Here is a 17,504-nt window from a genome sequence, read left to right as displayed (position 1 = left end):
TTCCACATGAAATTTGCCATTCCTTTCTTATTGACCTACAAAACATGAAAACACAAAAACTAACAAAAACATCTGAAAATAGCAAGGCTGAAGGTCTAACTAATGTGAATCAAGGGGTCCAAATATACAATATTTGGTACTCATCAAATATCCCCAAACTTACATTTTGCTAGTCCCTTAGTAAAACAAAATCAAAACATGAAACATAAATCCTCTTTCGTGGGAGAAACGATTGCATTTAGCATATGCAATAAGCCTTTTAAACCCCTAGGACTCCCTAGTGGACGAGTGAAGTCTCGTGAGGGTTTGCTAGAAATGACACCCACAAACATTGAAATGATGAATTATTAATTTGAGCAAAAATTCCCACACAAACATATGGTTCACACATCATGAGCATGCTTAACAAAATGAATATCACATCATCATGTTATCAAAAATTGATCAACTCATAGTTGGAGACAGCACATGTTCAAATAAGTGTAAGGTGTAAATAACATAGAATCATGAGGTTTCAATTTTTCTCAAAGTGTGTGTATCCAAAAATTAACAAGAATTCCATCAGATGTATATAACCAAGTCTTAAGTATGCTATTATTATTATTATTATTATTTTTTTTGTGGGCTGTACATTGCTTGACTCCCTCAAGCTTTCTAATTGACCCATGTAACGAGTGTTGGGCCAGTGACTCCCGAACCAGATGGTTTTAGGGCACTAGATGTACAAACATCCCTAAGGGCTTAATTACTTAAGTAAAAAAGGCTACGAAGTCAAACTAGCCAAACAAACAACCAACCTGAAATTCTCATCTTTTTACGCGAACACCCAATGCTTAGTGAGGCAAGGGGCCCGGTTACTCAACGAGAACTCAAATTGGTGATATTATTCTAAGCCAATATATATATATATATATATTTATTTATTTATTTATTTATTATTTTTTATAAGCCAAGGTTTCATCAACAGTTCATCCTACTAGTCTCAAGACACACATTCTCAAATCAAATTTCATGCCTCACAGATCCTATGCTAAAGTGCTTGTGATAAATGATTCAAACATGTCAAGTCTCTCTAATCCTACAGATGAGTCAAAAGATTTCTGATTTTAATGACATGCAAAATTCAACATGTTAAACAAACCAATGATATGCAAACTGTAGTAAGATGTAACCATGCTCAACTAACAATAAAGTTTTTTTTTTTTTTTTTTTTTAAAAAAAAAAATGAATAAACACAAAATATCAACAAAAACAATCAATGATAACAAACAGACATGTCTATTCCACCCCCAAACTAAAATGACACATTGTCCCTAATGTGGTGAGAGATACAATACCGAAATGGGTGATGCAAGTTGGGCACACTGCAAGAGAACACTCCCCCAAACTGGAATGGAAGACATTGTCCTGAAAATCACAACTAAAACAAAAGAAATAAGATCAAATGATAAGGAAAAATAATGAGGGTTACCTCCCACAAGCGCTAAGTTTTCAGTCTTCAGCTAGACTCTCCATCCTGACGACAATCATTCCGAGTAACTCGGATCCTCTAAAAGGGTCGTCTCAACCTCCGGGCTCGGTAACTCCAAAAACGGCTTTAGTCTTTGCCCGTTCACCTTGAAAGTACTGCCATTCTTTGGATCCTCAATCTCAATGGTCCCATAAGAAAATACTGAACGAACAATGAATGGGCCTGTCCATCGAGATCAGAGCTTCCCTGGAAACAGATGCAGACATGAATTGTAAAGGACTTTTTGACTAGGTTCAAAAGATCGTCTCAATATGTTTTTGTCATGAACCTTCTTCATCCGTGCTTTGTACAACCTAGCACAATCATAAGCATCGTTCCTCAGCTCTTCCAATTCGTTGAGTTGAAGCTTCCTCTGTGAGCTAGCCTTTGTGAGATCGAAATTTAGTTGCTTAATGGCCCAGTAGGCTCTGTGCTCCAACTCCACTGGCAGATGACATGCTTTTCCGTATACAATAAGGTAGGGTGACATACCAATCAGGGTCTTGAAGGCTGTCCGGTACGCCCATAATGCATCATTCAAACGAAGAGACCAATCTTTCCTTGACGAGTTCACTCTCTTCTCCAAAATCCTCTTGATCTCTCTGTTTGAAACCTCTACTTGACCGCTCGTCTGAGGGTGATAGGGAGTGGCAACCTTGTGCGTGATGCAATACTTCTTCATCAGTTGCTCGAAGACCCGGTTGCAGAAATGCTTTCCACCATCACTCATAATTGCTTAAGGAGTACCAAAACGAGCGAAGACAATGTCTTTTAAAAACTGGACCACAACTATGTGGTCATTGGTCTTACAAGCAGCAGCCTCCACCCATTTGGACACATAGTCCACTGCAACCAGAATGTACAGATAGCAGAAGGAGTGTGGAAAAGGTCCCATGAAATCGATGCCCCACACATCAAAGATCTCGACAGTAAGAATGGGGTTGAGGGGCATCATATTTCGGCATGAAATACTGCCTAGCTTCTGATAGCGCTCGTATGAAACACAATAAGTGTGAGCTTCTTGAAAGATGGTCAGCCAATAAAATCCGCACTGCAAAATCTTTGCAGCGGTCTTTTTCGCGCTGAAGTGGCCTCCACAAGCATGATCGTGACAAAAGCAGATGACACTAGATTGGTCAGGCTCGGGGATACATCTCCTAATGATCTGATCGAGACAATACTTGAACAGATAAGGATCGTCCCAGAAAAAATTCTTCACCATGGCCATGAATTTGGACTTATCTTGCCGCCCCCAATTCAAAGGCATTTGACCGGTGACAAGATAGTTTACTATGTCAGCAAACCACGGTGAGTGAGTATGAGCAATATGCATCAATTGCTCATCAGGGAAGGTCTCAGAGATGTGTGTGGCCTCCTCAGTGAAATCTACAGTAACCCTAGAGAGATGGTCGGCCACCACATTTTTGAAACCCTTCTTGTCCCGAATCTCAATGTCGAACTCTTGTAAAAGCAAAATCCAACGAATGAGGCGAGATTTAGCATCCTTTTTGGAGAAAAGATGCTTCAATGTCGCGTGATCTGAGTAGATGATGACTTTCGAACCCAACAAGTAGGATTGAAATTTATCCAAAGCAAAAACGACTGCTAGCAGCTCCTTCTCAGTGGTCGAATAATTTAGCTGGGCATCATTCAGAGTCCGACTTGCATAATAGATGACATGGGGGAGTTTATCAATACGCTGCCCCAAAATAGCTCTAACTGCGTAGTCTGACGCGTCACGCATGATTTCAAAAGGTGTACCCCAGTTGCGGGGCCGAATGATAGGTGTGGACGTCAAAATCTTCTTCAAGGCCCCAAATGCCTTCTTGCAGTCCTCATCAAAAATAAATGGGGCCTCCTTCACTAACAACTTGCACAAGGGCCTGGCGATTTTGCTGAAATCCTAGATGAATCGCCGATAGAATCCTGCATGGCCCAGAAAAGAGCGAACCTCTTTCACCGTTCGCGGGGGTGGAAGGTTGGATATCAAATCCACCTTTCCCTTGTCAACCTCTATCACCCAACGAGAAATAACGTGCCCAAGTACAATCCCTTACTTCACCATAAAATGGCACTTCTCCCAGTTGAGCACCAGGTTCTTCTCTTTGCACCTCACTAAGACTAGAATGAGGTGGTGCAAACACTCCTCAAATGTTGAACCGAAAACCAAGAAGTCGTCTATGAATATCTATAGGAAACGCTCCACCATGTCAGAAATAATGTTGATCATGCACCGCTGAAAAGTAACGGGTGCATTGCATAACCCAAAGGGCATGCGTTGGTAGGTGAACGTCCCAAACGGACACATGAAGGTTGTCTTCTCTTGGTCTTCGGGGTCCACAGGGACCTGGTTATATCCAGAATAACCATCCAAAAAATAGTAGTACTCGTGCCCAGCCAATCGTTCCACCATCTGATCAATGAAAGGAAGAGGAAAATGATCCTTCCTAGTGGGGATGTTTAGCTTGCGGTAGTCGATGCAGACTCTCCATCCGAACTGGACTCGAGTTGTCACCAACTCGCCCTCCTTGTTCTCTACGACCGTCACTCCGGTTCGCTTGGGCACGACATGAATGGGGCTCACCCATTTGTTATCAGAAATTGGATAGATGATCCCTGCATCCAATAATTTTATCACTTCTCCTCTCACAACTTCTTGCATGGATGGGTTGAGCCTTCTGTGTGGCTCCCTTGATGGTTTCGTGTCCTCCTCCAGATGTATCTTATGCATCACCACCGAAGGGCTGATTCCCTTAATGTCTTCAATTGTCCATCCTATTGCTTCATTATGTTCTCTGAAGACATCTAACAACTTCTCCTCCTGAGCAACATGTAAATCTGAAGCTATGATCACAGGCAAAGTCTCTGCTGGACCTAGGAACTACGGCCTACATTGGAGGCTCAGGTACTATGGCCTCCTCTTTCTCCTTGCTCTCCAAAGGAGTAAACTCCAAAATGGCATTAGCTTGCTCAAGTAACATGTCCAAGTCCAAATCCTCTCCGAATTGAGCAAAGCATGCCTCCAGGGAGTCTTTAGTGCTTGATTCTTCAATAACTCCCTCTAGGATCTCCTCAATCAAACAGACACTTCCGATCTCATCGAACTCCCTCGGTTTCTTGCTAATGTCAAAGATGTTCAGCTCCACTGTCATATTGCCAAAGGAGATCTTCATCACCCCCGTTCTGCAATTGACCTGGGCGTTAGCTGTAGCTAAGAATGGTCGCCCTAGGATCACCGGTATCTGAACTCCAACGTTTTGCACCAGCTCTGTATCAAGCACTATATTTTCCACAGGGAAATAAAACTTGTCCACCTTGATCAAAACATCCTCCACAATTCCCCGTGGTATCTTAACTGACCGGTCAGCCAATTGCAGTGTCATGGAGGTGGGCTTCAATTCTCCTAACCCTAATTGCAGGTAAATTGAATAGGGTAGGAGATTGACACTGGCTCCAAGGTCAAGCAGAGTGATGAGTGCCAAATATTGTAGATTTGGACCCCTTAATTTGCATTAGTTAGACCTTTAGTTTTGTTATTTTCTAATATTTTTGGTTAGTTTTTTTATTTTGGTATTTTGCAGATCATGGAGAGAAAACAGTAGTTTTAAAGTGAAAAAAATGCAAATTTTGGAAGTCAAAATCGGATTGGATTAAATTTCAAGTTCTGCACAAGTCATAGTATTTTGATCATAACTTTCAGCTCAAGTATCGGATTGAAGTGAAATCAGCGGTGTTAGAAAGATAATTCAAAATTCTACAAATAATTGTGAAATATAATTTTCCTAATTCGAATGTCTACTATGTCATAAATGCCTCGCAATATAAGAGCGCGAATTTCCTGTTCCTGGCGGCTGCAGACACTCTAAACCCTAGCATTCTTTTCTCTTATTAGGGGTTTTGAGGGGTAGAGGTGCCATTTTGAAAATATGACCCTAAACCTTAGCGTTCTTTTCTCCTATTAGGGTTTAGAGGGGTAGATGTGTCATTTTGTAAAAGATTGGTTTAACCTAATCTTCTGCTATAAATACCCCCTGCTTGGTACCACTTAGAGCATCAATTTTTCTCTTCAGAGCACTTGTCTTAGCTCTTGTATTTTCTTTTGTAAGTCATTACTTTGTCATATTTCTTTTAATTTAAAGTTATTAAATTTTCAAGTCTTTTGTTTATTTTAGTTTCTTGCTATTTAATTTTCAATTGATTCTTCTTTCTTTTAATTGTTTTGTTGTTTACTTTTTTTTTTGTTTATTGTTATTTAATTTTCGTTCTTCTTTCTTTTCCATTTTTTTAATTTATTATTTTCTTTTATTAAAGTTTTGGTCTTCCTTTTTTTCTTCACTTTTATTGTCTTATGATTTTCATTCCAAGAGTTTTGATGTTTTCAATCATGAGAGATTAAAATCCTCAACTAAGGTTGAGGATGAAACCTCGTCAATGATAGCACCTCTACTCTTGTCATTATATTCATAGGTTCAATGTTCTAATATATATTCAAATCTTATGTCAATTTATTGAATTTTATTCTTAGATTGATGATCTTTATTTGATGTTTGTTGTAATTCAATCGATGGATACATCGATTGATTTCTTTAAGATTGAGATATCTATTGTGATTTCCGGATACAATAGATGATTTCGATTAAAAAGGGATAATCGTTGTGATTTGTTGAGTTGAATTCTTCAAATATTTTCATGCTTTGTTACTCAAGAATTTGAATATCGGGCTTATTGAATTAAATCTATGAAAAGAGTGCAAGAGTAAGGTGTTTGATTTGATTTGGTAAATTCCGATACCTTAGTGTCTTTCTTTAATTGTTCTTATATAGTTTTATTTTCGTTTGTTATTTTATTTGACAAATTCCAAATTTTTGGCTCTAGGTTAAAATAAAGTTAATCTAAATAAAAATTGATTTTTCTTCTCTACATACACCTCCTTGTGGATACGATCTCGTACTTGCGCATGCACTATGCTACATATGACTCGTGCGCTTGCAAATATTAAAATTTGCACATCACAAAGCCTTCTCAATGTGGCTGACTCCTATCGTGCAAGAGATAGTAGGACATCCAAGGTCCTTGTACTTGATAGGCAGCCTACATTGGAGGATTGAGCTGAGTTGCTCGGTCAAACAAACTTTTTGCGGGACATTGGTTTTCCGCTTGACAGTGATCAAGTCCTTCAAGAACTTGGCGTAAGACGGCACTTGCTAGATGGCATCCAAGAACGGGATGTTGATCTGCACTTGCTTGAACACCTCCAGAATGTCCTCAAACTTTCCTCCTTTCTTGAGCGCGAGAAGTCTGTCAGGGTAAGGCGCCTTAGGTACAAAAGACCTAGGAGGAGTCTTTATGGTCAGAATTGATGTAGATGGCTCGGCATCTCTCTTCTCTGCGCTCCCGCTTCCTTGTCCTTCTTGTGCAGTAGTGGTCTCCTCAGGAAGAATCACTTGGTTGTCAACTTGTTTCCCTGACCTAAGTGTGACAATAGCTTGCACATGCTCCTGCCCATGTACTGCATTTAATGAGTTCCCTCCATGGAACTGCACTTTGGGATTCGGCACAAGCTGACTAGGGAGCTTTCCCTTCTCTCTCTCCCCTAGGTGACTAGCGATTTGTCAAATTTGGGTTTCCATCTTGGCAATAGCTTGAGTGTTCACCATAGTGGCATTCTTTACATCATTGATGGATTGGCCCGTGAGCTGCATGAAGGCCTTTGAGAGTATCCTCCAAAGTAGATTGTGAAGAAGAGGCAGGGGCTTGAGTAGGGGCTTGGTATGATGGTGCTGGCTGGGTAGGATGACTTTACTGGTGAACCGGCTGATGATATCCAGGGGGATATTGATTTTGGGATTGGTGAGGAACTCCCCCTTGAGTCATAGGCTGGTTCTGCTTCCATGAAAAATTAGGGTGATTTTGCCACCCTAGAAAAGGGTTCATTGGATTGCTTCCTATAGTCATTGAAAGTGTTTACTTGCTCCATTGGTGACTCGACAAAAGCCGGCAAAGATGGGCAAGTCTGTGCTAAGTGCATGGGACTAGCACAGATGGAACAACAATCAACGTGGAATGGGTTGGCAACGCTGATGGACTTGCTTATGACTAGGGCATTGACCTTCTTGGTGAAGGCATCTATCTTCATCTTCAACTCAATATCCTTTTTCACCTCATAGATGCCTCCCTTCTTCTGAATGCGAGTAGCTTTATCTCGACAGCTTGAAAAATCCCACTGTTGGGAATTGTCAGATAACTGATATAAGGTTTTATATGCCTCCTCTCCTGTCAAACTCAGAAATGCGCCTCCGTTCGTCGACTCGATCATGCTACGGTTGGATTGAGTTAATCCTTGATAGAAAAATTGCACGAGTCTCCACTTCTCGTATCCATGTGGAGGGCATTTAATCAACATGTCTTGAAATCTCTCCCAACTCTTAGAAAATTTCTCATATTCTTCTTGAGTAAATGAGCTTATTTCCTTCCTACACTCATTGACCTTGGACATGGGGAAGAATTTGTTGTAGAACTTGTTCAGCAAGTTCTCCCAAGAAGTGATGGAACCAGGCATGTTTGAATCCAACCATGCCTTGGCTCTATCATGGAGTGAGAAAGGAAAAAGCCGAAGATGCACAGACTCTTCAGAAAAATTTTGAAATTTGAAGGTAGCACAGATGTCTTTGAATTTCTTCACATGGCTATAAGGATTTTCGAGAACTGTATGGAAAAATTCTTTGAGATCATCCAGAGAAGAAGGGATTGATAGTATGCCCACCTATAGTGGACTGAAGCACAAACCCGCGGTCATCATCCTGAACGACCTCGAGGATGGCATAGAATAGTCTGACCAGCCTGGTGTACACAACACAGGCACAAGTGTGTAGATACCCCCAATGATAGGTTTGGATAGTGTCGTGGATACTGTCCAGAGGAGCCACCATGATGTCTGACCGAACAACATTTCACTCAGCAATGACTGGTCGGTCCATAATTTTAGCTCTAAGGATTGCCCTATCTCCCTCTGTCCTCTGTCGAACTCTGCGCTGTGGATTGCCTGTAGACATGGTTCTGCAAAAGAAACCAACAAGATTTGCCAATAATAATCCAAAAGAAATATTCTTGTTAGTTCACAAAAAAATCTAGCATTATAACGGTAGTAAAATGGACTTTTCCAAAAATTACAAACATGAAATATCACAATACAGTCCACCAAAACAGATAGTCCTAACACATCAGATATCATAAATAAATCTCAATAACATTCCCAAAATAATCAATATTCTAACAGTTTAAAAAAAACTGAAAAGAATAAAGTTAACTAGAAAAAGTACCTGGAATGAGGAGAGTAATGCACAAAAGGACAAACGAGGGTGAGATAATGCAAAAAATCTCGAGAAATCACTCACTAGAAGCCAACAGAGAGGAGAAAACCGAATGGGGTAGCTCAAAAATGCGGCGGCCAGGGTTTTTAAAACCAGTGGGGTCCCCGTCCGGAAGGCTCATTAACCCGTCCAGACGCCCGTTGCCTCGTAAATATGCGGCAGGCTGCGCTCGTCCCGATGTGTAACCTCACCGTCCGGCCGTAGGAGCCGAGCACGTCCGGACGTGTAACATAACCGTCTAGCCGACTGAGCCACACTCGTCCGGACACAAAGAGAGGCCGTCCGGACGCTTCACATTGAAAAGACAGAAACTAAGAGAAAAATTAGCAGAAAATATTTTTCCTAATATCAGCTTCAGAACATGCATGTACAATCAACTGATAAAGCAATCAGATAGCATCTTAAAACTATGCAGAGATATAAAAGAGAGTTTAGAGTTCAATCAGCACAAAGATTTTCTTGTAGATAGAAAATTTAGATAGATTACTCAACTCATACAATGCATGTGTGTGAAGACTTTTCCCAAAAGGTACGACTTTCACTGATATGACAACAAAGCAACCAGATTTTCTAGATAAGAGAGAAAATCAGTGAAAGATTAGTCAAAAGTCAAACCTTATAAATTACTAGGGCCTAGCCACCCTCATCTGATACACTCCCCCTAAGATGCAGCATCCAATTGTTTTACTTGTACCATGAAGGACAAGATAAATATTTTACTTGCACCATGAAGGACAAGGCATATTGCAAATTCAGCACATAAGCAGTGAAAATACATAGCGCATAATTCATAAGAGTAACTGCTTGATTCTTTTGATGCTGCAACCTAGAGAAAATGCCAGAGTTTTTAGGTTCTAGGTTCAACTAGCATCTGGTCAATTTGGCCATCTTATCAAGAACCTCTCCTCTTATCCAGAATTTTTAGAAGCAAAAAGTCAGAGAAGGAAAGATGTACCTTTAGGGGAGTCTTGGATAGTGTACATTTTCATCGCATGAAGAAAGAAGCTATCCAACTTTTGCATATACAGGAAAACGCTTGGCAGATATAGTCATAAACTCTCAATCATATCTAAGCAAAGTAAATTAATGCATAAAGAATTGAGATATCAGGTAAAAATACAAGCAATATCTGACATGCCAAGAAAAGAAAAAAACATTTCCTGCAATTTCTCCACAATTTTTTTTTTTCTTAAAAAAATTTATTTATTAAACAAAATGCTATATGGAAATGACATCATATAACATGCAAGGCATGATCAAACCTGTGTAAGCTCGATGTTGCCAATACAAAAAAACAGTCACTCGACCTGCTTTTTTTGTCTTCCCCAAATAGTACTTGCAATATTCTCTCAAGAGAAATAGGGGGCAAAAAAAGATGGTTCCAAGATTGCACAGTAACCACAGAATATATCAAGTAAGAATCAAGCAATCCTAACCTGATGCCTTAGGATTGGGAACCAAATCCTAGGTATGAGTACCTTCACCAACTAGGTGAGTCTATTCCCCCTCATGGATTGAACGTCTCACTTCTTTCTGACCCAAGCCAGCCTTCCTGTGAGTGGTTGTTGGCAGGGCTTCATCTGTTGACCCACCCACTCCATCATGCTTTGCATCCAAATAGGTGGCTCCATGCAGTATTGATCATCTTCCACCTTTTGTGGCCGTTTAAAGTGCTTGGATTTGGTCTTGGATTTGCCACTATGATTGGCAGGTACAAATCGCTGCTGAGGCTGTGATGCCTGGTGTCGTGGGGCATGAGACCAAGGAGCTTGATATTGAGGAGCCTGATGCCTTGGTGCTTGATTCCATAGAGCATGATACCATGGAGTCTGCTGCTGGGCCAGAGGTTTTGTGCCATAATTTGCTTGTCTGGGCACTTCTTTCTTGACCTTTGCTTTTTGTGCTTTAAAAAGGGAGCACTGGGGTCGGACATGCCCACTTAGATCGCAGTGATGGCATATAAGAGATTTTCTGATGGAAGGAGGCTTCTGAGTGCCCAGAACATCTTCATTAATTTTGTCCTTCCCTTTATCTTCAACAGTGGGGGGAGGCTCTGAGACTGCAGGCTTGACAAAGACAGTCCTAGAAGTAGAGGGAGGAGCTACATACTCGAGACTAGTCTTGTCAGTTGGGCTCTTTTGAATGGACAGCATGTGAGTCAACTTTTCATCACCGACTATTTCTAATTGGAGCTGTGTCTCTAGTAGCTTCTCCTCTAGCTCCTGTATTTTGCACAACAATGAACTCTTCTCAGTCTGCAAACTGTTCAGATCATTAATATTCTGCTTGCGACCTTCCTTCAGCCTTTTGAACTCTATATAGAGAGTTTTATAAGCCCCCTTGAGTTCTTCCCCATCATCACTATGCTCCGAGTAAGAATCTTTTTCTTCAACATGTGGAGCCACAAAGGCTAGAAATTTCTCTTGCTCAGGAGCTTCTTCTTCTTCGGACTCATCACTGAGAGTCGTGTTATAAGCCTTCCCCTTACCTTGCTTGAGATTCCCACAATCAGCCTAGATATGCCCAAACCCTGAGCATTCATAACATCTAGGGCCTTTGGGATCTTTCTTCTCGGCTTCCTCAGGTTCAGCTTCTTTGGGGACCTTCTTCATTTTTTCGGAAAACTTCTTCTTGAACCGCTCATTTCTCATTAATCTTTCGAAGTTTTTGGCCAACATGGCCATAACTTTTTCTTCGTCCTCAGAGTCGTCTCCAGATGAGACTTCGACCTTCTTCGTTTTCAGCTTCTTTACTGGGGGCAAGGACAGCTCATAAGTTTGAAGAGATCCCACCAACTCTTCAATCTTCATTTCTTCTAAATCTTTGCTTTCCTCAATTGTAGTTACCTTGATCCTGAAATGCTTAGGCAAAGATCTTAGAATTTTACGGATGAGTTTTACATCCGAGACGGTTTTCCCAAGACTCACCATTTGGTTTCTTAGGTCCTCATCTTGGAGTAAAACTCTCCAAATGTCTTATCCTTCAACATCTTAATTTCTTCATATTTGGAAATCAACATTTGAAGTTTGGCAGATTTAACAAGTTTAGTACTTTCATATGTTGTTTCCAGAATTTGCCACGCTTCTTTAGCGAACTCACTATTTGAAATTCTTGTGAATTCAGATGGTGAGAGTGCTTGACAAAGAGCATGGAAGGCTTTGCATTGGAAAGTCGAGCATTTTTCTTAGGGGGACTAGTTCGAGAGTTGCATCAACTGGCTTAATCTAACCAGTTTCAACAATACTCCAACAGTCAATAGATTTTAAAAAGAACCACATACGAGCTTTCCAATAGCCATAGTTCGTACCATCAAAGGCAGGAACAATATTAAGACTTTGAGACATTTTATAAAATAGAAGTCAAAACAAAATAACACTCAAGAATTGAATCTAAACAGAGTGTACCAAGATCTGATACCAATTGAAAAATTAAATTGACTTCTAGTATAAACAAGTATGTGTGTGCACAAAGTGTTAACAAAATAATAACAGTGCGGAATTTGAACAACACAAGAATTTTGTTAACGAAGTGGAAACTCGATATGAGAAAAATCACTCCGGGGCAGCCAAACCCAAGATATCCACTATTCAGAAGACAAGACTAGTTACAAAGTAGTAACACTCACATACCCTTGATGCAGTGGTCGTACCTTGCACTATAACGTGTAGCCTAACACGAACGCCTCCCAACCAAGTCTCCTACTTGAAGGGGTCTTCAATGGAATCCTTTACCTTAGGGTCAACCCCTAAGATAGACTTTAGATCAGTGCAGCAATAGTACACACAACAATGGCTTCAGAGAGACTAACTCAGCTCAATTCTCTTACAATATAACTCTTTAAGCACTAAGGAATTCAATACCGAATTCTTGCTTTTCTCATGCCTAGGGACCCTTATTTATAGGCTGCAGGTTTAATTGAGCATCTAGCTTGATAAAACCTAGGCGCCATTCGGATGGTAGTCATAGGGCGTCCTGACTAACAACTGTGCGATCGTCTTTCCAAAATTTCGTTGAAATTCTTTCCTGTTTTGAGCTGTGTCTGATCGGTGGTGACTTGTCGTCCAGACAGTTACACTTTCGCTGTAAGCAATTTCCATATCAAGGCTTCGCGCGTCCGAACCAAGGGAATGGTCGTCCGGACGGTTGATCAGATGCACACAATTTCCATATCTGATGCTCGCGGGTCGGGACCAAGAGGACTGACGTCCGGACATCTGGATTTTGAATGCGATTCTTGCCTTATGAATGAGCGCGTCCGGACGGGATTCCACATTGTCCGGACGGTTGCAGCGAACTTCCCATATCTGTGTTTTGGAAAGAAATTTTGTAGCTGGTTGAACACTGAGTGTCGTTCGGACGTACTATTGAAACGTTAGGATGGATGCAAGCTTCTCGACACAGAGGAAGGTCCGAACGAAAAGTTCTCATCGTTCGGATGGAAGATGCTTTGGACAATTGGGCATCCAGACGGTATATCACGTTGTCTAGACAACTGGTAAGGAACCGAATTTTTCTGACTAGTAGAATGTGTAGAATCTTCTGGAAGCACTCTGAATAGCGAAATCCCTGTTTAAAAGCATCTTTACAAAGAAGTGATTTTGTCCAACAGAATGTGGCAAACTACAAACTAACATGATATGTGCTGAATTTTCCTGCTGCATCTTTACTAGATAGTTGCTTTTCTCATTCGATAAAAACTATGCACTATCCAAGGCTCCCCTAAAATATTTTTTCTCTCCTCTGACTTTTAGCTTCTGGATTTTTTTTTTTAATGAGAAAGATTTTTTTGCTAAGATGGTCAACTTGGCCAACTCGCTAGTTGAACCTAGAACCCATAAATTCTGGCATTCTTTCTAGGTTGCAGTACCAAGTGATAAAAGGTATTCAAAATTGAATAAAAATGGATAAATTAAAAGATCCACTACTTATGCTATAAATCTGTTCTTGATCTTGTCCCTAAAGAAACAGTCAGTGACCACATCATTGCAGAAATAGACGGTCACTAAAGGATGATATAAAAGAAACTGTGATGTAGCTTATGGAAAGTGTATTAGATGAGGGTGGCTAGGCCCTAGTAAAATAAGGTTTGACTTTTGACTAATCTAACATTGATTTTCTCTCTTGTTTAGAAAATCCGGGTGTTTTAGTTCATATCAGTGAACTTCATACCTTATTGAGAAAGCTTTCACACACACACGCATTGCATGAGTTAAGTTTACTGTTGAAAAAGTTTTGTTTGCAGAAATTTTTTGCTCATAGATTACTTAACTCTTTTCTATATGGTTGCATATTTTTGACCAGCTCTCTGACTGTTTTCACAGGTTTAGATCCATGTGTGTGCTGATTTCTTGTTGATGACCTAACCTTGTTCTTTTCTCCTATTTTTGTTTTTGGTTATGGTTTTAACTAATACTCTGTTTACCCTTTGTCATTGTGTGACAAAAAAGGGGGAGTATTTTTTGGTTTTTAGATCGGGAATGTTTTTCCAAACCGGTCAAGTGTTTTTATCCCAGAATGGCCAAAGGGGGAGTTTGTTAGTAGTTTAATTGGCTACATTCTGGATAAACAAAAACACTTTATGTAATGGTTGCAACTTAACAGGATGGTCGGTTTCAATTCAGAATCTTCATGTATTCAGACAATGTTCAAATCAAAGAAAGTATCTGATCACAAGCTTCTATGAAGATGTCCATGAAGAGTCCTTGCAAAATCCAAGACAAAATAGCCGGTTCCTATGCAACCATCCAGACGGGCCTTTGAAGGCGTCCGGATGCCCCTCAGTGTCCAGCAGATAACGATGAAGACATCCGGACGTTAGAACAACATTGTCCGGATGCTAGGTCAATCAGTATTCAACAGGGAGTTGGATTTCAGAAGTCGACACTGTTTGGGAAGTCTCTGCAAGCCGTCCGGACGACGTGGCAACACGTTCGGACGATGTCCAGTATTTCAAAATATTCCAGAGTTTCGTTCGAATGTGGAAATGATTTTAGAGAAGATTGTTCGGACGCTCGGTCAAGCCGTCCGGACGTGAACCTGAGAAAGATAGAATTGTGCTGTTTCTGAAAGGATATCGCAAAAAACCATCAGGACAAGGCTAACTTTCATTCGGACACTCGCTACCCAGAGCCCGAATCTCAGCAGTTTTAGGCTTGTGTTTTGTACAGAATTCGACAGTGAATTCCATAGTGCTTAGAGAGAGTGTTTTGGGAGAATCGAAGATCCGCTAGCTCTCAAGTCGTTGCCAGTGTGTGCTCAACTGTTCGTGTGAAGTCTATCTTAGGGGTGGGGCTCTAAGGTAAAGGAATCCATCAAAAACCCCTTCAGGTGGAAGATCTGGTTGGGAAGCGTTCACGATGGGCTTTGTGTCAGAGTTAAATGTATGATTACTGCATAGGGTTATGTGAGTACGAGGGTCTTGTAACTAGCTTTATTTTTGGATAGTGGATTTCCTGGGTTTGGCTGCCCGGGAGTGGTTTTTCTCTTCACAGAGTTTCCACTTCGTAACAAATATCTTGTCTTATTTAAATTCCGCATTTAAGATATTTTTTTGCCCACAAACACACACACACTTGGGTTGTTTAGAAGTCAATAATTTATTTTCAAGAAGGTCCACGAGAAAGAGAAGGGCAAAACCTCTTTTAGTAGACAACTTGCTACATGGGCAGGGCCGGCTCTTCGACTAGGCGGCTTATGCAACAACCTAAGGCCCCCATAACATAGGTTTGTGAGAAAAAAAAAATTAAAAAATTAAAAAAATAAATAAATAAATAAGGCTAAATAAAAAATTAAGGCCTCTACAACGATTTTGACAAAAGAAATGTTCATTATCTCTACTTAGAAACTCTTAAACTTCCATAGAAAAATCAATAGTTAGGGGCTCAAGAACACAACATTATACCAAAGAAAAAAGAAAAAGATAATTATCTGTCTCACAAAAAATCAATTGCCTAGGAACACAACAATTCCAAAAATAAATAAATAAAATAGTCCATTATCATACAGGAAGGCTCTAGAACTCTGGCATATATGAACAAACAGTCATGCGACTCATGCCAAGGAAGACATTTTACTTTTTTTTCTAAAAAAAACACAAATACAAATCTTATTCTTTAAACTATCTCCGTCAAAGTACCAAAATCACTCCCTGAAATTCTCTACAATCCTCCGGTAGTCAAGAGGTAGGAGGCCCAAGACCACCGCTAGGACCTCACAGCTTGGCCATCAACCAACCAGATCTCACGTTTGGCTTTTGCCTCTCCCTTCGGTAATCTCTCACAGCGACCATCAGCCTATATTTGCTTCGGTTTTCTTTTTGATGTGTGCCGCATTAAGAGATTTCTCTACTTCAGTTTTTTTTTCTAATAGTTTAGTACTAACCTTGAAGGCAGCACCGACACCAAGAGATAAGGCAAGACTGCAAGAGCCAAGATGTGTGGCTGTGGAATACTTTTTTCATTTTTTTATTTTTTTCATATGAACGTGTGGATGTGGAGCAACCACATGTTTTCTTTTCTTCTTTTTATTTTTTGTTTTGTTTTGTTTTTTGTTTTTGTTTTTATTATGTGTTTCAGTCATTGGGATGGAAATTTGGGCTTTACTTTTTTTTTTTTTCTTTTTGTTTTCAGGTTTCATTTTTGTCAATAAAAACTAAGTACTATTTATAAGACAAAAACAAAAACTTAAGTAGTTAAGTAGATCAATTGTGTTGTGCCTCACAATGTAGGATAAGTCTGAAGAAATTCTGAACCATCAATAGGAAATACTATAAATTTATTGTGAATAATAAAATTGTTTAACAAAAAAATAATATTATTATTTTTTATTTTTTATTTTTGTCTTTGAGGGAATTAGATGATCTTAACATAAAGTGAAGTTGAAAAAGATCTTTGATAAATCAGGTTTTATTCTTCTTTTATTTTAATTTTATATTATGGATAATGTTTCTTTTATTTACAAATAATTTTTGTTATAAATGTTTGCTAGAAATATGCATTTGAATATATAAAAAACTGCAAAAAAATAAAAATAAAAAAATAAAAAAAGAAGAAGAATAAACAAATTAACTGAAACTCAAAATAAATTATACAGATTTGATACTAGCAATATAATATTAAATTTCAACAGCTATAAAAATAATTTCTAAATAAAAATATAATATAAGAATTAAAAAAATATTAGATTTATATAAAAAAAAAGGCTTCATTTAAAATTATCACCTTAGGCCCCAAAATATATAGAGCCAGCCCTGTACACGGGACGGCTTCACCGTTCACTAACTGGATCTCAGCAGTCATTCTTCCTGAGAAATTCAAGATCCTGAGCATTGCGACGTTCACATGGGATCGAAGATCCAACCGAGCACCTGGATAATTATCGGGCTCACATGGACCTTCATGAAACTCCAATAAAGGTGGCATGTTGAGCCCTCTCCCCCACCCTGTCCGGGAGTTGTAACACCCCGAACTTGAGCCTGCAAATTCGTAAGCAAAAACCTCCGGTTTCCATGTGACATTACTATATCAGAGATAAACTCTCGCAGTGGAATATAATTTTTTCTAAAGTCTTAGGAATTGATAGCATAACATATTAGAGCTGACTGAAATACCTCGGTAGTTTATTAA

The sequence above is a fragment of the Alnus glutinosa genome, chromosome 3 (assembly GCF_958979055.1).
Source record: "Alnus glutinosa chromosome 3, dhAlnGlut1.1, whole genome shotgun sequence".
NCBI classification, from domain to species: Eukaryota; Viridiplantae; Streptophyta; class Magnoliopsida; order Fagales; family Betulaceae; genus Alnus; species Alnus glutinosa.
Note: the sequence above shows the minus strand (reverse complement) of the source record.